This window comes from Kogia breviceps, chromosome 20 (genome assembly GCF_026419965.1).
Source record: "Kogia breviceps isolate mKogBre1 chromosome 20, mKogBre1 haplotype 1, whole genome shotgun sequence".
NCBI classification, from domain to species: Eukaryota; Metazoa; Chordata; class Mammalia; order Artiodactyla; family Physeteridae; genus Kogia; species Kogia breviceps.
This window is the reverse complement of record NC_081329.1, coordinates 13,788,630-13,803,502: the sequence shown is the minus strand read 5'-3', so window position 1 is coordinate 13,803,502 and position 14,873 is coordinate 13,788,630. Positions and strand designations below refer to the sequence as shown.

General features: G+C 40.2%; 1 long non-coding RNA gene across 1 annotated transcript; it reads right to left on the bottom strand.

Moving 5' to 3' along the window:
• Positions 1–476: 476 nt before the first annotated feature.
• On the bottom strand, positions 477–8,591 carry LOC136793332 (uncharacterized). Its single transcript, XR_010838516.1, has 3 exons — positions 8,533–8,591; positions 2,060–3,680; positions 477–889 (listed from the first exon to the last, which is right to left on the bottom strand). It is a non-coding gene; the product is annotated as an uncharacterized lncRNA (long non-coding RNA).
• Between the last annotated feature and the right edge of the window lie 6,282 nt (positions 8,592–14,873).

The following is a 14,873-nucleotide window of genomic DNA, read 5'->3' as shown; positions in this document are numbered from 1 at the left end:
AATTAAGTGCTAAATTAGGAAATTGATTATTGATTATCAAACATTCTAGAGAATGTTTGATCTTTGAATTGAGAGAGTTGCCTGGAGATTGGTGCAGGTGAGCATAGGTGAGGACGAGGAGGGCTTGATAAGTGTGTGCTCATTGGGAACTCAATATATTGTTTGATGGGGCAGGTGGAGCCTGATTGGAGAGGGGATGGATTGACGACCAGATAGAGGAGTTTGGGATTGATGATGTAGAAAATCGGGAAAACTCAAATGTTTCTGAGCAGGAAAAGCCTGACGAAAAGCTGAATGGCAACATTAATACTAAAATCCCAGTTTTCCAATGTGTAAACACTGACGTGTTTGCGCACTCATATATTACAAATATACTGTGCAAGGAAAAACCTGTTTGAGGGAGGTAGGAAATAAATGTGTTACTGACATTCTTAAGTGAGAAACTCAAATCTTTCAATTTTGCATTAACATTAAAAGCATAAACCCTTCTTTTCAAAGTTTGCTTATAATCCAGTCATGCGTTAGTTCTGCCAGCGGCTATGACAGCTCCATCGATATCAGGAAAACAACAAAGGTAAAGAGCACAGGAGCTACTGTATCTGTAGGCATTTAGGTAAAATAGACACTGGTACTACTTTATTTTTGGTTTGGAATTATATTCTTATTTCCGAAGTCCTAAAATGCACAATCTAATGGGATCCAATAGACAGTTTAGGATAACCTGCTCTTCATGGAAGCTGTGATGGATGCTGGCTCCCAAGAAGGGGTGCTGGGCAGAGCGCACACGTCGATGCTGAAGCAGATTCAGGTCTGTGACAAGCAGAGGAACAAGAGGCGCCACCTTCACGTTGTGAGCTCTGGTTCACCCCCCGTTGGCTGAAAGAGGACTCTGGCCAAACCTAGAAAATGGCAAGTGATTTTATATTAGTACATTTATCAGGGTTTCTAAAATCCTTAATAATTTAATTTTTTTCTGAACAAATACTTTTAATAAGTTATAATTGGATGGCATGTTATAAAAACATCATGCATAATATGTATATATTTTTAAAATTAATTTCTTACACAGTTGTCAAAACACACATTTTTTAGTTTAGTGGCTTAATGAAAATTTCTTAAAACAGGATATATACTAACAGCCATCCTCTGCTTAGAATGCTTTCTGTTTTCCCCATATTAGAGAGGATGACTAGAATTCATGTTCTCAAGTCAAGGCAAAAATATCTTTGAAACAGTATGATTATTATGTAGGTTTTCCCTTTTAGTGCTCTTTTTAAAAGGCACTGCAGTTCATCTTTAAAAATTAAAGTCCACTGACATGTAGAATGATCATAAAATAGATGTTTCATTGTTAGTGTGGAAAGGTTCTATAACTGGGTTTTAATTAAGTTATTTTAAATAGATATTTCAAAACCTGAGTGGGTGTGTTAATGTGCTAATATATGCAGCTGGTAATGTCTTTTCTCCTATTGACTGTCAGTGAATTAAACTTCTATCAAGATTTGCTCCTGTCATTTCTTCCTCAACACACCCCCCCTTTTTTTTCCCTACACAGGCATTCTGGTGGCAACCATGAAAATACTCCTAACCAGGAAACAAAACTGTGAAGCCTATTATTACCAGGCTTCAAATCAAAACTTCCACTGTACATCTTCACATATTACGTCCACATTACTTAGGATGTCAAACAGCATTGATGCCTCAAAAGGAAGCCTATTGTATGTCATCTGAAGGTCAGGCACAGAAGACACTGCTATGAACACAGACCCTTTAGCTTTCAAAACATGCTGGAGAAGAGGAAGGCGCTGGTGGATACAGGGAAGTTGGCTTGCTGGGGCAAAGTCAAGTCCCCCAATCATTTCATCCTGTTTCTATTACTGGGAACTCAGGGTTCTAAGTCAGGGTACCACACAGACTCTCTGGAACCCACGCCAGATGGCTAGAGATGAGATTTGGATGAACTAACAAGACTCCTTGCTCCCTGTTGCAGGGACTGATTTGGTAAGACTGCCCTTTCCCTTTCCCGAGAGTGGCCCCATGGCTTGCCCACACGCCGGACCTTCTGACTCCGAACTCTGTTTGCAGTTCATGTATCAGGTTCAGCAGACTTCAGTTCTAACACGCCACCTGGTCGTCTCTAGGAGCTGCGGCGAGTTCCCAAAGTAGACATCCACTGTGACTCCAGCCTTCTTGTTCTGGTCCACATCTCCCATACGTGCAGCCCTCTCACGCTTCCAGCACTCTCCTTACGGTTTATCTTAGTATCACGTTGCTTCTGAGGCGCTGGAGAGCATTCAAGGAAAGGTAAGGCATCTGTGACTTGGATATACGTCAACACTGATGTTCTCTCATACCTTAAAGGGGCTGTGCCAGAGTGTCAGGAGGACAAGAAGCAGCCATACTACTCTCTAACCCACTGACCAAATTTGGGTGGTTCACGGTAATACATTCCGTTCTCATGCCTAGATGCTGCATTGGCATCAGCATACTTACACATCAGTATATTTATGATAGAAATATATTGATCTGTAGAACTGAGTTAGATGACTAAAACCTGAGAATATAAGGGAAAAAAGTGCTGTCTTGGATTTAAGTTCCAAACTCTAGAATAACGTGTAGTTTCAATATAACAATGTGCTATGCTAGTTGGTTTGATAAATTGGTTAAGAGGAGGAGGGCAGGAGCAGGGCTAACTAGGTTCACATCTTGGTTCTACGACCTTTATGACTTGTGTGAGGTTTGGAAGAATTCCTCAACTTCTCCAAGCCTCAGTGTCCCCAACTGTGAAATGGTAATGTTGACTCTGTCCTGTGATTGTTGTGAGAATCCCGTGAATTATTATATGATTAGAAAAGCCTCAAGAAGTCCTACCTGTTACTGTTATCAGATCAGGCAATAACGTTTGAATGGAACCCTGTTTGCAAAATAACTTTGACTCAGTGAAAGGCAAGTGAAGCACATGTTCAAAGAAAAGCACATTCACTCTACCTTCATAACAAGTAAAGGATATGGCAAATATGTTTAACGTACAAATCACAGATAGAAAATGCAAATTCAATACATTCCAAATACATTTGTTCAATAAATTGTGTTCTAGCCAGCTTCTAGTATCTGAGTGATTCAAACATTCCCTTTTAAGTGGCTTCATTTGTTAAACCTCTGAAGCTGGTTTTACAAACTTGTTCTCCTGTCTCTTATTCTCAAACTTCCCATTTTTACCAAACCTATAATGCCTACCAACCCTGCTTTGATCTGTCAGTGCTGTCCTTACTTTCTTCCTACATCTTTACTAAGACAGGGCTTTGGAAACTAATATCTCCCAAAACTTCAAAACAAATATTTCACAATCCTCAGAAGAATGCCCACATTATATGTATTAAAATGTCACTCGGCCTCAGCACAGAACCCAGAATGGACAAAGGAACTGGAAAGTTTAAGGTAGAAGCCACACATGCACAACCACTACAAAATGAGACGAAGTCCCTGATACTTAGCTACAGATGTAGACGTGGTTCTTGCCAGGTGGGGTCTTGCTAGAATAGAGCATCTCAGTTTCCCCAGTGTTTCACAGCTTTTTCATGCCCATTCAGGAAAGACATGATGAAAATTTACACACTTATGGGCAGACATCAGTGCCCCTCTGGATTCTTGATGGAAACCAATGATCAACAAGGCTACACCTTCAGTTAGGAGAAGAGCAAAGAGTTGTTAGAATGACATTCCTGATCTGTATCTCTAACCCCACAGCAGTCCTGTTTCCACCTCCAGCTTTCCTTTATCACTTACTCTGCCATTGTATTGGCGATTTGATTCTGAATTTTGTCGACCGAAATCCAATTACCCATGAAATGCTATACCCATCCAAAAAAGAAAATAGCAAAAGTTGATTTCTTTACTCCAAATTTACGCCTTATGTCAGAGGAATTTCATAGCATAAAGAAAAAAAAATATCAACGTAAGTTATACAAGTATACAATTGTGATGATGTTTATGGCTCTGTGTATTAGTCTTCTTGAGTTGCTATAACAAAACACTGGGGACTGGGTAAGCTAAACAACAGAAATTTGTTTTCTTATAGTTCTAGAGGCTAGAAGTCCCAGATCAAGGTCCCACAGGATCAGTTTCTGGTGAGAGCTGCCTTAATTGGCCTGTACGGCTGGCTCCTCACTGTGTCCTAACATGACCTTTCCTTGGTGAGTGGGGAGGGAGGGAGGGAGGGAGGGAGAGAGAGAGAGAGAGAGAGAGAGAGAGAGAGAAATTCCTCTTATAAAGCCACCAATCTGTGACTTCCCTGGTGGCGCAGTGGTTGAGAGTCCGCCTGCTGATGCAGGGGACACGGATTCATGCCCCGGTCCGTGAAGGTCCCACATGCCACGGAGCGGCTATGCCCGTGAGCCATGGCCGCTGAGCCTGCGTGTCCAGAGCCTGTGCTCTGCAATGGGAGAGGCCACAAGAGTGAGAGGCCCGCATACTACAAAAAAAAAAAGAAAGAGAATCCACCTGCCAGTGCAGGGGACACAGGTTTGATCCCCGGTCCAGGAAGATCCCTCATGCCACGGAGCAACTAAGCCCATGTGCCACAACTACTGAGCCTGCGCTCTAGAGCCCGCGAGCCACAGCTACTGAGGCTGCGAGCCACAGCTACTGAAGTCCATGTGCCTAGAGCCCATGCTCCACAACAAGAGAAGCCACTGCAACGTGAAGCCTGTGAACCACAACAAAGAGTAGCCCCCTCTCACCACAACTTGAGAGAGCCCGCGTGCAGCAATGAAGACCTGATGCAGCCAAAAATAAATAAATAAATAAAATTTTTTAAAAGCACCAATCCTATCAGATTAGGGCCCCACACTTATGACCTTGTTTAACCTTAATTACTTCCTGAAACCCCTATCTCCAAATATAGTCACACTGGAGGTTAGAGCTTCAGTACAGAAATTGGGGGGGAGGGGTAAAATTCAGTCCATACTATATAACAGTCCATATAACAACCATATTAACACCACTCTCATACAGATTTATTCAGAAAAGTAACAATCTATTATAATTAATTGTAGGCCTTCCAACTTAACTTTGTAACTCTTACCAAACACTCTTTCATTTCTGGTCCTATCTCAATAACAAGATAGCTTTTCTTACCACATTTTTCTCCTGGTGAGTTTAGTTAACACACACAGCATTATTTCAGCAGTTGATATATGAAATCAGCAACCCCGCATTTCCCATGCCGGCCAGTTTCCTACCTTGTACACGCCAGTTCTGTTTTATGAGATTTGAACTTGTGGTGCTGTTATTCTGCAGACCCCCCGTAGCTGAATTTCACCCTAAGATTCCTAAAGTTGTTTATCCTCCCACTCTTCTGACATCTGGAAGCTGTACCGTAAGTGCTGGCCACCTCACACCCATATGTGTTTGCATCTCATGTCTGAAACCCAAGCTTCACACACTTCTGCAAGCTCACTGATTTGTGAAGGAAAAGGAGGACTTATTTAATTGTGATCATCATATTTTACTCTGTCTCCCTGAGATTTTTCAGATTCCAACCAGTATATCACTTATGATTTTCCTCTCTCACCATTATGTCTTCTGAGTACTCCCCTTCCTGCTGCCCCAGTTAACACACGCATCTTAGCCACCACACCTCCAGGGACATACACACCCTCCTTTCCAGGGTATGTTCTTCCATTACTGCCAAGTAGTGACCGCTCTTCAGAAGAAAGAGATCACATTTCATCCGCCCCTTAGACCACCTTCCAAATATGTACCCAGAAAATTTCATAGAATTCAAAGCAGCCTTCAGACAAAAGCTTAGCGTGTTTCCTAATTCCAGGCAATACAGCTTGGGGTTTTCTTTCTTTTCTTTTTTTAAATTTATTTTTTATTGAAGTATAGTTGATTTACAATGTTGTGTTAATTTCTGCTGTACAGCCAAGTGTCTCAGTTATACACATATATACATTCTTTTTTATATTCTTTGTCATTATGGTTTATCCCAGGGTATTGAATATAGTTCCTTGTGCTATAGAGTCGGACATTGTTGTTTATCCATTCTAAATGTAATAGTTTGCACCTACTGTCCCCAAACTCCCAGCTTGGGGTTTTCTTAAAGATTTTTATGAAAAGTCACTGCAAACTACCTTGACAGTCCTTGTAGGCCCTGACTGTGATAATAGAACACTAAACTCCCTAGTTAAATTATGTTGTAGATTATATGTGTCTGGGAAGTCTAAATCTAGAAACCATGTTAGATGGCCTTCAGTTATTTGGGGAATAGTTTTAAAAACTTAAATGGTTTCTCAGTCAACATTGGAGACAGGGTGGGATGAATTGGGAGATTGGGATTGACAAATATACACTACTATGTATAAGATAGATAACTAATGAGAACCTACTGTATAGCACAGGGAACTCTACTCAGTGTTCTGTGGTGACCTAAATGGGAAGGAAATCTAAAAAAGAGGGAATATGTGTATCCATATAACTGATTCACTTTGCTGTATAGCAGAAACTAACACAACATTGTAAAGCAACTACACTCCAATAAAAATTAATTTAAAAAAAAATTGGAGACAGTATACAAACTTACTATTTATTATTAATCTCCATGTTATTGTGACTTTATTTAATGCCTGTCCCTTCCAGGACCTCACTCACCTGACCACACCCCGGCTATAGCTGAAGGAACCCACAGGAGGGTCTGGATCTGCACTGGCTCGTGAGATCACTTTGTTTTAGGAAAGTAGGATTGAGAGAGAAAAATGATGGAAGCTGACGAGCAGAGAGAAGCAGAATCCAGGCAGCCCTAGAGGAAGACAGAGGATGACTGAGAGAATGAGCCTGGTTTCCGGGGGAACCCCCAACTGCTATTTCCTGTGGCTTCTGAGGCCCAGCTGCTAGTTCTTCACTTGAGTTCCATGATTTTCCCTCATATAGTGGTTTGAATGGTGTTATGGTCTGAATGTTCAGGTCTGCCTCCCAGATTTATATGTTGAAAGCCTAGTCTCCAATGCGATGGTATTTGGGGGAGGGTGGGGGGTAATTAAGTCATGAAGATGGAGCCTCATAAATGGGATTAAAGCCCTTATAAGGAGAGATGTTACAGAGCTTGCTTCCTGTCTCTGCTTTTCACCATGTGCGGACCCAGCAAGAAGAGGCTGCCAGCAAACCAGGGAGCAGCCTTCACCAGACACTTGATCTGCTGACACCTTGACCTTGGCCTTCCCAGCCTCTAGGACTGTGAGAAATAAATGTTTCTTATTTAAGTCACCCAATCTGTTGTAACTTGTTATATAGCAGCCCAAACTAAGATATATGGTGACCCCCAAAAGATGTGTCAACCCAGAACCTCAGAAGGTGACCTTATTTGGAATAAGGGTCATTGTAGATACAAGTAAGGCAAAGATCTCAAGATGAAATCATCCTGGATTAAGGTGCGCCTTAAATCTAATGACGGATGTACTTTTCAGAGACTGAAAAGGAGAAGACAGAGACATAGAGGAGAAGACGATGTAAAAATAATGGTGAAAGATGGAGGCTGAGCTTGGACTGATGCTTAGACAAGCCGAGGAATGGCAAGGACGGTGGGGCAGCCACCAGGAGCTCGATGAGAGCCAGGCGAGGATTCTCCCCTGGAGTCTTCAGGGGCAGCGTGGCCCTGCTGACACTTGATTTTGGACTTCTGGCCTCCAGAGCCACGAGAATAAATTTCTGTTGTTCTAGGTCACCTGGTTTGTGGCAGTTTGTTTCAGCAGCCTTAGGAAACTAACACACCCCATAAATCTCACAATTCATTCTGTTTAACAGGAGCAATATTTAGTTTTACTAATAAGCAAAATTATTTCACTAAGACAGAGGTCATTTGTAAACAGAAGTTACTTCACAAACACGATTTAAAATTACAATTATAGGACAAAATATTATTTTAAATAATATTAAAATTATTTAACAAACTATTGAATCATAACGAGGAGATAATGTATAATTAGGACAACAACCTCCCTATAATCATTGTTTGGCCATTTGATATGAGCTCAACATCCAATATAAATATTTTCCCAGCTATTCTAAGATGGGAAGATCCTGGCATGAATTTAATTTTTCAAAGTTTTGTTTTCTAATCATCCATGGGAATGATAATGCATTTTTTCTTTAGATACCAAAGTGAAGTACAAATCTATAGAATACTATATTGAAAACAGGGAAAAAAAATGTAATGGGAAAAGGGAAAAGAGGCATTAGATTCCTAGGGCTCTATACTAGACTCACCACCCACGGTCTCTTTCTCAACTCGATGGGAATGTTCTCTTCAGCAGTAGCCCGTTAACTAGCTGATCTTCTAGTATTTGGGGCTATAGTAAGAGATTCCATCTTTCCACAGGGGGACATGCAAACGATAAACCTACAAAGACCTAGAAAATTGACCAAAACACTGGAACAGGGTATGATTTAGCCGAACTCACGCAATTTACAGAGAAAAGCTATGGCCCAGAGAGGTGATGTGAGTTCCCTACTGCCACATAGTTAATGCATCCTTACCGTTAGTAAGTGCAGGACCAAGAATGCAGTAGGGCTGGACTGCTTAGTAATGCACAAGCCTGCCAAGGAAAAGAAAAGAAAAAAATCAAAACGGCAACAAATACAAAACACTACAAGATTTTAAAATGCTATTTTTGGTCACTAGAGGAAACTGATTTCTGCTTTCGATTCCATCTCTGTCCCTGAAGTGAATAAGAAAGAGAAGTTCATGTTTCTTTTGAAAGCTATGTTGTGTGTTCAATAAAGTCTGAATAGTAAGAAATTAGGTTCTGCCCTGCCCTCGTCTGTATTTTTCAGCTGGGTATATATATATTCCCAAACTATGTCACACATCTGCAAGTAAATTAATCCAAGAGAAAAGAAAATGGTGTTCATTTAAGTCCAAAGCATTTCTAAACATAAGCATTTGGTCCAGTGGCTCCATTTTCAGAGCACTGATAACAAAATCCATACGTTTAAACATTAAGAAAATAATAATAAGGAAAACCTTTTACTTGTTTTTGCTTCTTCTCCATGACATTTCTTGAGTGTTTAGGCATTTGGCCCCTAATTTTATTTTCACTCCACGGCTCTGACAGCTGAGCCGCATAGCTTGGCATTTTAAAAAAATCAGTATAAGTGGTTGAAATACATAATTTCCTCGGTTTGGGAAGGCTCGAAATATCTGGACACTTACTTCCCAGCCATCTTTGTTGGTTTTATTGACACGATGGGTCATAACAGCTTTTTGATGAAAGATGAATCGGAAAGAAAAGAGGAATATAATTATCCGGTTTCGGGTCCAGTGGAGTGGAGATGAACTGGATCGCTGAGTGCAAACCCCAATCGCTGTCCTCTCCTCCACAGCAGGACATGACTGTCAACTGAGGCTGCTGATTTCATATTCTTGTCTTTACTCAGACAGGAAAGTAGTGTTCTGTGTTTGAAGCATTGCCACTGTGTTTTCTGTAATCTTTATAAACATTGACTTCTAATCTCCTGTCAATCCTGCAAATTTAGTCTTCAGGTTCACCAGTCAGATCATCATCCTTATCAGACAGTGCTTGTCTCAGGTTTCCCAAGTGAATGCTGTCACCTTGGTAGCCCTGCTTCCTCAGGCCATTCTCAAATCAGTCCTTATCTCAGCTCCAGCCCCTTTGTAAACAACCTTCAGGTGAGATTTTTAGATTCCAAGGAAATTCGAGGCTCCGTTCCTGCCTTCCTTTAGCTATATCTATGCTGGCTATTATTTCTCACAGGGAAACAGCAACTTGCACAGAAATCACTCACTTCTTGGCATACAGTATTGAATAGCCTCAGAATCTAGTTAGACTGTTTGGGGACAGAGGCAAGACCCTGTGGCCCTTCAAGCTCCAACAGAAGCCATACAGAGCCATTTTCTTAACTACATTTGAAAACAAAAACACAAGCAGTGCCTAGAAATGCCTCCATTTGCTGAGTTTATAAATTGTGAATGAACTGCGTATGTTTTCCATTGTTGTGGAAAAGGAAAATCTAAATTTTAAATATCTGCTCCTCAAAAATACAAGAAAGGATGATCAAGAGAAAATAAAACGAGAGCAATTTGCAATAATTCTTTTTTTCTACAAGGCCTAACGCGGGGCTGCAGTATAGCTGTGTGGGCTGTGAGGGTGAAGGAGTGGGTCATATAGCAAAGGTGGAGTTGGGAGTGGTTCTCCCTGGCGTTGTTCAGTGCAGTGGCCTCAGCTTTGGAGGAGTAGGCAGGTCGGGGACAGATCCCTTCTCAGCTTAAACGTGACTGAATGGTGCTAATTGTCAGTTAGTGCAAGAGCCCTGGTAGAACACACTCAAAACAGCCTCAAGATGGGGAAGCACCCACCCTCCTATTGAATTGGAGGTCTAGAGACTTGACAAGTATTTTTTCCCAGTCTCTCAGTGTATTCTGCTTGGAACTGGGTTCACCCAACATTTAATGCCCCCTTGCCCTTTTAATGTAAAGACATGCATATGTTATTTATCTCTTTTCCCATTCTTGTATATTCCAACCTTTCCAGGATATTGCCATTATTTATGACTCTACTAAAATGTAAAACTGGCTTCAGAAATGTCAAACAGAATAATGGAAATGGACAAATCAGAGACAGAAGTCAGCTATAACCAGTCCCATAGCTCCTGCTTCTACATGGCAAATGTGACTTATTTTCTTATATAGAGTGCTTTTGTGGCTATGTGAAAATGACATTCTTTAAAATGCACGCACACACACACACACACACACACACACACACACACACACACACACAACCAACTTGTCCACAGAGGTAAAAAGACCATTTGCTAAGATGTCAGTTTACTGACTTAAGTCTGTATTTAGTACTGCCTCTGTTTCATATTAACGGGCTTACATGCTCTTTTTGAAGACAATATTCAGTACAGTCCTATGTAAGCTCATTTTGATAGGCGATATTTCAATCAAAAGGAAAAAATGGAAATGTAAAAGAAAACAAAGCTTAATTATTCAAAATGGAAAAATTTTTGCAAAGCAATAAATACTGGTAAGTAAGGATTACAAGTCAAAAATAATTGACCAAATTTCTGTTATAAGTTAAAAAATAATATGAAGAACTAGGGAAGTGGGGACCCCCTATGTCTAGCTGTGAATCTTTTTCTAACTAATCATATAACAATAGACCAATTTCTCAGTATTATGTTATCTCCATTTCATCTGGGAGAAAGAGAATTTGAATAGACAATCTCTAAAGTCTGCTGAGACTCTTAATTTATATATACTTTTAAGTCATATACAAATTCAGATTGAAAAATATCAGAAGAGGTTAACAGTGCATGATTGTAAAAAATTCACCTATTATTTTTAATAATGGTATTTTTCTTTTAAAAATATTATGTTCATAGATGATAACCTATTTCTAATTTACAAATTTATTTTTGTGTCTAATCTCATTTGGAATATTAGAAATCCACAGGGTAGATGCCGTTAAGCTGACTTAAGTGTAAACACTGATACATAGAAAAGTTAAGAGTAAAAAGTATAATGTATAAAGTATAATCCAAGTTTTCTGAGTCCTTCGTACTATGCTTATTCTTTTAAAGCCAAGCTACTACTTCAAAGGTGCAAGAGACATAAATAACTTTTTAGGGAACCACTGAATACATCCCTAAAATACTGAGATTAATTTCAGTAAATCTGAGGGAGACAGTAGAAAACAGAAAAGAAACAGCTCTGAAAGACTCATAATATCACGCATACAAATCTCTCCCATATGCAGGGGCAAGAGTGAGAACAGGCTGTTAATGTCGATTATGAATATATGCTGTCTTAGCTTGGTTCCCTGGAAACAGACTCTAAATTGGAGACTTGTGTGCTTGAGATTTACTGGGGATTGGTCTTGGGAATTATACATGCAAGGGAGTAAAAGAAGTAGGATTAGCACAGGGCAAGGCTGAACCATGATGCAGTTGCAACATGGACCTCAAATGATTCTTCAGGGAGTTTTAGAACTGAGATCCCTACAGAGCTGTCCTCTACCGAGGCAAGGGGAACAGTCCTTTATATGCCCTCATTGATCACCATTGGAAGCAGGCTTCCCCTGGGCTGGAGACATGACATTGGACCGAGGGATTCCGTTTTGCCAAGGGAGATTTTCACATAAGGACTCAGCTGTGAGATGTCAGCACCCAACAGTCCCAGTGGCTAAGGTATTCAGTTCTCTCAGCTAATAAATGAGGACTATAGTAAATAGGTTTTAAGGAAGGGATATAAGCAATTTGGCCTTCTAAAAGGCATGTAAGAAGCATGCAAAATGGATTGTATTAATGGGACAACTCAAGGGTCTGAAATAGTCTTTGGCATTCGACAGCAAGTTGACTTTCTCGCCTGTCAACTTGACAGATGTGGATAATCAGGTTTTTATGGAAATGGCATATGAGGTAAAAATTATCAAATTAAAATTTCCATATACATTTTATCCCTATATTATATTTCTTTTGTAGTACCGTTCAAAAAGTTATATGCTTTCTAAAAAATGGAGTACTAAGCAATCATTTTATGTCTAAACTCACAAAATACATTAATTTCCCCCAAAGCTAACCTTTTTTTCTCTAGGGTTTTGAATAACAATAAAACACTTTGAATGCATTTGTCTAGACTATTTGAAGGTTTTTAAAATATTTCTCAGGATGTGTTACTTTTGTTTCTCTATGTGTTTTAACTTCTATTCTCTCTGACAATCTTTCTTTTTTTTTCTCTCTGACAGTCATATCTAGCTGGAAATCGAAAAATTTCTTTCCACTCAAATATATTAAACTGCAAAAACATGATATCCAGGGTCTGAACAAGACAAAACAAACTTTGAGATATTCATGAACTTCAAATCATTCAAAATTCACAAATCTGTATACATTAGGCTGCAGGAATTTTAACAATACGTGTAATGTGACATGCTGTCTGCTTTACATCTAGACAAAATAAATAAAAACGGTAATGGTTTTGTGGAAATCTTAATACACGTGAACATTATAAGATACATTAGGTAGGAAGTCTGTTATGAACATTAAAACAGCATCTTATGACTTTTGCAATAAAGAACCTGACCAGATATCTGGAGAGTACACATGATCACATCTCTTCTATTTTCTCAAGCATCCACAATTTAGATAATTCCCGGTAAAGAGAAAATGTGATTGATTTTAATGCCATTTTTAATGCCATTTTCTTTCAGTCACTGCCATTTGGATACAGACTCTATGCATGAACCTCTTCCTCTGCTTACCTTGAAGTATCTCACAGCTAGGTTCTAAGCATTCTTTTCTTACTCATACACACTCTGCCCCAGTTGATCTCAACTATCCCCATGAATGTACATACCATCTGTAGGCTGAGAAATACTAATTATACCTTGAACCCAAAATGCCCTCCTGAATCTAGGCTTATATCCATTTGAAATCTACAATGAATGTCTCTTAAGCATCCCAGATAGCTTGATTGTCCCAAATATGTTGTCTGACCTTCCCAGACTTACCCTGTCATGGCCATCTACATTTCAGTGAATGGTGCTGTCATTCATTTAGTTACCAGCCAAGAACCCAAGATTCCCCTTTGACCCCTCCCTTCTCTCATCCCTCACAACCACTCCTCAGCCTCTCCTGGTGCTTCTTTCCATATCGATCTTATACTCACCTACTTTCCTCCACTCTCATCACCCTGGTCCAACTCACAGTTATGTTGTTCCTGGATTATTCATTCACTGCTCTCCCGATGTCTACTTTTGCCCTTTCAACTTTCTCAACCATGAAGCTGAAAAAATAATTTTTAAAAATGTAAATCTTGGGACTTCCCTGGTGGTGCGTTGGTTAAGAATCCACCTGCCAAGGCAGGGGACACAGGTTCGATCCCTGGTCCAGGAAGATCCCACATGCCGTGGAGCACCTAAGCCTGTGTGCCACAACTACTGAGCCCGCATGCCACAACTACTGAAGCTCGCACGCCTAGAGCCTGCATGCCACAACTCCTGAGCCCACATGCTGCAACTACTGAAGCCCGTGCATTCTAGGGCCCTCGTGCTGCAACTACTGAGCCCATGTGCTGCAACTACTGAAGTCCGCACACCTACAGCCCGTGCTCCACAACAAGAGAAGCCACCACAATGAGAAGGCCACACCCTGCAACAAAGAGTAGCCCCCGCTCGCTGCAACCAGAGAAAACACATGCGTAGCAACAAAGACCCAACGCAGCCAAAAATAAACAAAACTAAAGTCTTTCAGTGGCTTCCCATGACTGAGAGGGCTATGCATGGCCTGACCCCTGCTTTTCTTTCTAGTCACCCCGTTTCCCCAGCCACTGAACTCACTGTTCCATTCATACACCAAACTTTCCAATCTCATGATCTTCAAAGTTTCTCTTGTCTTTTCATATGACCGGATCTTTCTTATCTGAGTCTCAGTTTAAACCTTACTTCCATAAAGGGCTCCCTACTCCAAACCATCTTAAAGTAAATTCTCTAGGTGTTTTTCCCTCTATTTTAAGGACCTAATTATTATTAAATAATGACATGGAAATACCATTTTTGTTCTTTGTAATACTTTTCACAGTCTGGATTTTATTTTGATTATTTGTTTGTCTCCCTGAGAAGAGTATGAGTCTGAGTCAGGATCCGTTCAAGTTAGATTCCCTAAACACAGTGCCTGGCCCATAGATGATAAGTCAAAAATATTCTGGAGTGAATAAATACATGCATGGATAAATGAAATTTGGAATTCAAATTAAAATATCAACAGTACTAAAATTACAAAGACCCTTCTAGAAATTATTTTCTTAGAGCTTAGTAGGTAAGCGTAACAGTAGAGATATTCAACAGCCACCA